The sequence below is a fragment of the Crocodylus porosus genome, unplaced genomic scaffold (genome assembly GCF_001723895.1).
Source record: "Crocodylus porosus isolate Cpor-Errol unplaced genomic scaffold, CroPor_comp1, whole genome shotgun sequence".
Taxonomy (NCBI): Eukaryota; Metazoa; Chordata; order Crocodylia; family Crocodylidae; genus Crocodylus; species Crocodylus porosus.
The window spans coordinates 305,766-311,372 of NW_017728948.1; the positions used below are offsets into that span (position 1 = coordinate 305,766).

The window sequence follows — 5,607 nt, forward strand, 5'->3', positions numbered from 1 at the left end:
GCTTAGTTATTGCCATAGGGACTTTGCACACTTCCAGGCACTGAAATAGCTGGTGCTTAGTTATTGCCATAGGGACTTTGCACACTTCCAGGCACCAAAATAACTGGCCCAGTTGGGAACAACCACTATAGGAACCGAGAATCCCCCCAGACGTGTTTCTAGCTTCCCCCCGGCCGGCTGTTGCACGGGGAAGACAATCCTGTGAGCTCACCAATGGCAAGTCCCTCTCCCGCCCCCAGGCCTTTCCAACAGGAAGTCGTGCACAGTCTTGGCAGGCTGCTCAGACCAGCAGCGCGTGAAAGCCCGGATGACTTCTGCTTTTGATCAAATGCCGTTCACTTTATTGTTACTACAACTGGACGTCTCACCGCAACTCAGGCTGGCTACGGTCTCTCGCCCTGTTGCTTTCTGTGTGCCGGGAAACTTTTCTGGCCTCTGCCCCCGAATAGCTGGGTGACCTGGGGTAGGTCACCTCATCCACCCATGCCTCAGTCTCCCCGTCTGTGACATGGAGACAATGATACCGACTGCCTTTGGAAAGAAGCAGGCCCAGCTCTCAGGAAGGGCACAGGTACCTCTCCGAGCTGCCTGGGTGGTCCAGTTAAAGAGATTACCAGTTCATCCCTGCTTCTGGCCTGCTCCCTGGACCTCTGCAGCACTCCAACCCTATTCCATTTGGAAACAAAAGTATGGTATGAAAATACTGCTAACAACGATAACGGTGATGATGATGTTAATAATAATAATTGCCATGTTGGCAGCCCATCAACAGGAGGATGGCAGATATAATGAGAATAATAGGAATGATAATGATGATGGTTACTATTACTGCGGTGGGACAGGGAGCTACCACCTTTGCTATGCATTTGTGCAGCATCCGGCTAATACTGGGACTAGGACCCTTGGAAACTACCGTGCAGCTCTTGTGTCCCTACTTCTCCTGCTTATAGTTATAGCTTGAGTTTTTCTTTCCTGCAGCTTTCTCTGTGAAACAGCCACCACCAAACACTCCAGAGTCCACTCACCCACAGGCAAACCTGCCAACCCAACCTGCATCTTTCCCTCTAACTCTCATATCTGGAAACACCCCCTGCTCCAACCCACACCCCCTGCCCCCAGCTGTTCCCCACGTGGGCTCAGAGCAACCTGGCCCAGTTTCCCACCAGCTTAAAATATCCCCAGGTTGAGCAGAGCCTCCTGTGACCTGCACGGCCTCAGAAGGTCTCTGCATACACCAGCTGCCGTTCAGACCTAGCCCCTCCATACTTCCCTCACCCAGATCACACCAGTCCACTTTCTGTGGACTTTGCTGAGATACCCCTTGCACCTTAGTGGGACAGGCTGAAAAGCATCAGTGCCGTCCTCCCCTGCTCCCAAAAGCCAGATTGCTGTGGCTATTTTATGATTAACATTTCAGGCCTGTCCACAACTTCCCAGGCTGGACTGGATCCTTTCAGAGCATAACAGCACGACCCTCCTGAGCATGTTCACAAGGACAAGGAGAGAAGCACGGTGGGGATCCCAGAAATCCGTGCAGGTAGTGCTAAATGACTCTTGTGTGGCTAATGTTAGCTGTGTAGATGCCACTTGCCCACCTAAAGGACAGTTGGATTTGAGCCGAAAGCAGTGAGGGCAGGTTAACCACACCATACCTCTCAATAAGGTGTCAACTCTAAATAGGAGAAGCAGATTCAGATCGGCTATAGCGGTGAGGCCATACCTCCCCTTTCTGACCACACGGTAGAAGCAGCTGCCAGAAACTTTTTCAAGTCCCTGAAGAAGGTAAGAATTTCCTCCATCCTCTCTCCTGCCCTCCATGCCCAGAGACACATCCTCCCCACATTTCTTCCTGTCCTCTCCCCTCCCATTCCCTCTCCCCCCTACTGCTGCCATTGCCCGCTGTCCCAAGGGTGAGGGCAGCTCCTATCCCACTCCAGTTGGGTTGCACGGGGTCTGCACTCAGCCCAGGACAGCAGCAATGGGAGTGGGCAGGTTGGGAGCAGACGCAGGATGGGGGAACCCACCTGTGTGCTACCAGTCCTGCCACCCTGGGCTGAGCCAAGCATCCAGCTGGAGCGGGAGAGGAGACCCCTGGCCCCTGGGACAGCGGGGACATCAGCCGCGGCAGATGGAGGGAGAAGGGGAGAGGAGGAGACGTACCTCTGAGCATGGGGGTGTGGAGGGTGTGAACTTCTACCTGCTTCAGGGACTTAAAGAAAGTCCCTGACTGCTGCTCCCATGGTGCAGTCAGGATCATAAGAGGCCCTGGCCCAACCCAGGATTGGGACTCCATTGTGCTAAGCACTCCACAATGACCTTGCTACCTCCGGAGATACTTCCCTACTTCCATAGCATCTCTGGCCTGCAGGTATGCCGGTTGCCGTCTTCACAAGTCAGTGATTGCCCTCTTAACAAGTGCATGCACTCCTGTCTCCCTGCAAGAAGGACCAGGACGGGCATCGACAAGGAACCCATCGATTCGATGCAGTGAGGGAGTGGAAAATATACGGTGAGAGGTGTATCGAGGTTCTGCTATTTTCCCAGCCAAAAATACCCAGGCCCACAGGTGGGAGAGCTCCTGCTTTCCAGATGGAAAATCTTTTCGGAGCCAGGCTGATGGTCTTTAAATATAAATACCATTTGCCCAGGGTGGCCAGGGACACAGACAGAGATTGGCAGTGAATGGAAATGACCGTTCACTCTTATAGCTCTGTGTCTCCGTTCAAGCTTGTGGACATAAGGAAGACCCTGATGTTTTACAGTGCGAAGGCTGAGAAAGTGTGCATGTGTGTATGTGTGTGTGTATTTGCGTGCAAAATATCAAGGTGGCACAGTGTTCTGGTTGTGATTTCCAATCTGGGTTTTGCTCATGAGACAGTAAAGCACCAGGACTTGTGTGTGTGTGTGTGTGTGTGAGTGAGGGTGCAGGGGAAAGACAGCAAGAGAGAGGTCCATTTTATTTTTATCTTCATTATTATGATTATTGTTATTATTATTAATGCAAAAGTGAGAAACATGTTATTTTCTTGCCTTCAGGAAAGAAATCTGCGTTATTTCTGGCACTGGGCGTCTTTCCAACGCATTCCGCCTCAATGCGGAAAATTCAGATTCTTGGAGATTTCATTATAAGCTCTGAGAAAGGCCTGGGGAGGAGGAGGGGAAAAAAATGTGTCAGCACACCTAGAGGAACTGCCATTGACAGCGTATGGGCAAACCCCAGGTTGGCAGAGTTGGCAATGCTCCATCTGAGAAGAGTGTGACTCAACCCAGGCTTCAGCTTGGTGCTAAGAAGTGCTGTGCTGCACCAGGGATTACTCTTTGCTGAGCCATCCTTCCCCTCAGTGCTCCCATGATCATAAGATCGTAGGAAAGTCCTGCCAGCTGACACCATCCCAGACACAGTGGGGCTCGCTGAAACGTGGTGGGACCCAACACACAACTGGGCGGTGAATATCAAGGGCTATAGGCTGTACAGGAGGGACAGGATGGGGAAGAAAGGCGGGGGTGGTGCTCGACATCAAGGAGGAATACCCATCCTCATCAGGTAGCACAGGGTCAGAGGAGGGCACACGGAAGTGCTTTGGGTTAGGATACAAGGCAGTCGAGGGGAAAGAGGCTTAACGGTGGGGTCGACTACAGACCTCCCGACCACGAGGAAGAGCTCGACCAGGAATTCTTAAGTCAGCTCACGGAGGTCGTTAGGTCAAAGGATGCGGTCATCATGGTGACCTCAACTTTCCAGACGTCTGCTGGGAAGAGGAGTCAGCCAGGTCTGACTGCTCACGTAGGTCCCTAGCCCAAATGCAGGACCTCCGTCTAACCCAGGGGGTGCACAGCCCCACCAGGGGGGACGCCTTGTTGGACCTGGTGCTGGCCACGGGTGATGACCTGGTGCGGGGGCTGCGGGTGCTCGACCCCCTGGGCAACAGCGACCATCGCCTGCTGGGAGTCACCATCCAGCGCAAGGTGGCAAAGGCATGCAATGCAGCAAGGCAGCGGTCCTAGATTTCAGGAGGGCGACTTCAATGAGCTACAGAGGATAGCTGGAGAAGCGCTGAGGTCCCGGGGGGGAGGGGAGCCGGGTGTCCAAGGAGAGTGGTTGCTCCTTAAGAAGATGATCCTCCAAGCCCAAAGGAAGGTAATCCCAATGAGGATCAAAGGAAGCAGGAGGGCGCAAAAGCCCCCACGGCTCACCAAAAGCATCCGGGAATGTCTCCCAGCTAAAAGGGGGGCACACACCCAATGGCGGGGAGGGGCCGTCCCCAGGAAGGACTACACTGCGGTTGCTAGGGGATGCGGGGGGGGGGTCAGGAGATGGGACTGGGGCTAGCGACCCAGATCAAGGACAACAAGAAGTCCTTTTTTAAATACACAGGGGGCAAAAAGAAGGTTCTGGGTGACATAGGGCCCCCCCAAGACATGCTAGGAAATTTGATCATCACACCAGACGAGAAAGCGGACCTATTTAACAATTTCTTTGCCTCCATTTTCCTGAGTGGGGACCAGATCAGCACCCCCCCCCACCGGGTCTGCCTGAGGCCCCAGGGGAGGCGCACCGAGGCCCAGGAACTGGACGTGTTCAAGTCAGCCAGTCCTGACGATCTCCACCCCCGAGTGCTGAGGGAATTAGCTCTGGTCATTGTGGGACCCCGGCACGGCTGTACGAGCGCTCGTGGGGCTCTGGTGCAGTGCCAGAGGACTGGAAGAGGGCCAGCGTGGTTCCCATCTTCAAAAAGGGGAGGAAGGAGGACCCGGGGACTATAGGCCAGTTAGTCTTTACCTCAATCCTGGAGAAGCTCTTTGAGGAAATTATCCAGGAGCACATCTGTGAGGGGCCAGCCAGGGGGATTATGCTTAGGGGCAACCAGCACGGGTTCATTAGCGACAGGTCCTGTCAGACCAACCTGGTGCCCTTCTACGACCAGGTCACAAAATCCTTAGCCGCAAGGGTAGCAGTGGACATCGTCTTCCTGGACTTTCAGAGGCCTTCGACACTGTCTCTCACCCCGTTCTAATTAAGAAACTGGGGGCTGTGGTGTGGACACCCGCACAGTCAGATGTGTCACAAGCTGGCGGGAGGGCCGCACCCAGAGAGCGGTGGCAGATGGGTCATTTTCAACCTGGAGGGACGTGGGCAGTGGGGTCCCGCAAGGCTCGGTCCTCGGGCCCGCACTGCTCAACATCTTCATCAGCAACTTGGACGAGGGGGTAAAAAGCACCCTGTTCAAATTTGCTGATGACACTAAGATGTGGGGGGACGTGGGCACACTGGAAGGATGCAACAGGCTGCAATCGGACTAGACAGGTTATGAGGGTGGGTGAACGAAAACAGGATGGGATTCAACACCGACATGTGCAAGGTGCTGCACCCAGGGAGGAAGAGCCAGCACCATACCTGCAGGCTGGGGAATTCCCTTCTCGTCAGGGCAGAGGCAGAAAAGGATCTTGGAGTCATCACTGATGCCAAGATGAACATGGGTCGGCAGTGTAGGGATGCAGTTAGGGAGGCCAGCCGTACCTTGTCATGCATCCACAGATGCATCTCGAGCAGGGCCAGGGAGGTGATCCTCCCCCTCTATGCAACACTGGTCAGGCCACAGCGGGAGT

General features: G+C 54.3%; 1 long non-coding RNA gene across 1 annotated transcript in view; it reads left to right on the forward strand.

Moving 5' to 3' along the window:
- LOC109321942 overlaps positions 1 to 1,032 on the forward strand; it is a 13,342-nt gene extending 12,310 nt beyond the window's left edge. Inside the window, exon 2 of the long non-coding RNA XR_002104239.1 lies at positions 979 to 1,032. This is a non-coding gene — a long non-coding RNA (uncharacterized LOC109321942). The remainder of the gene's footprint in view (positions 1 to 978) is intronic.
- The last annotated feature ends 4,575 nt before the right edge of the window (positions 1,033 to 5,607 follow it).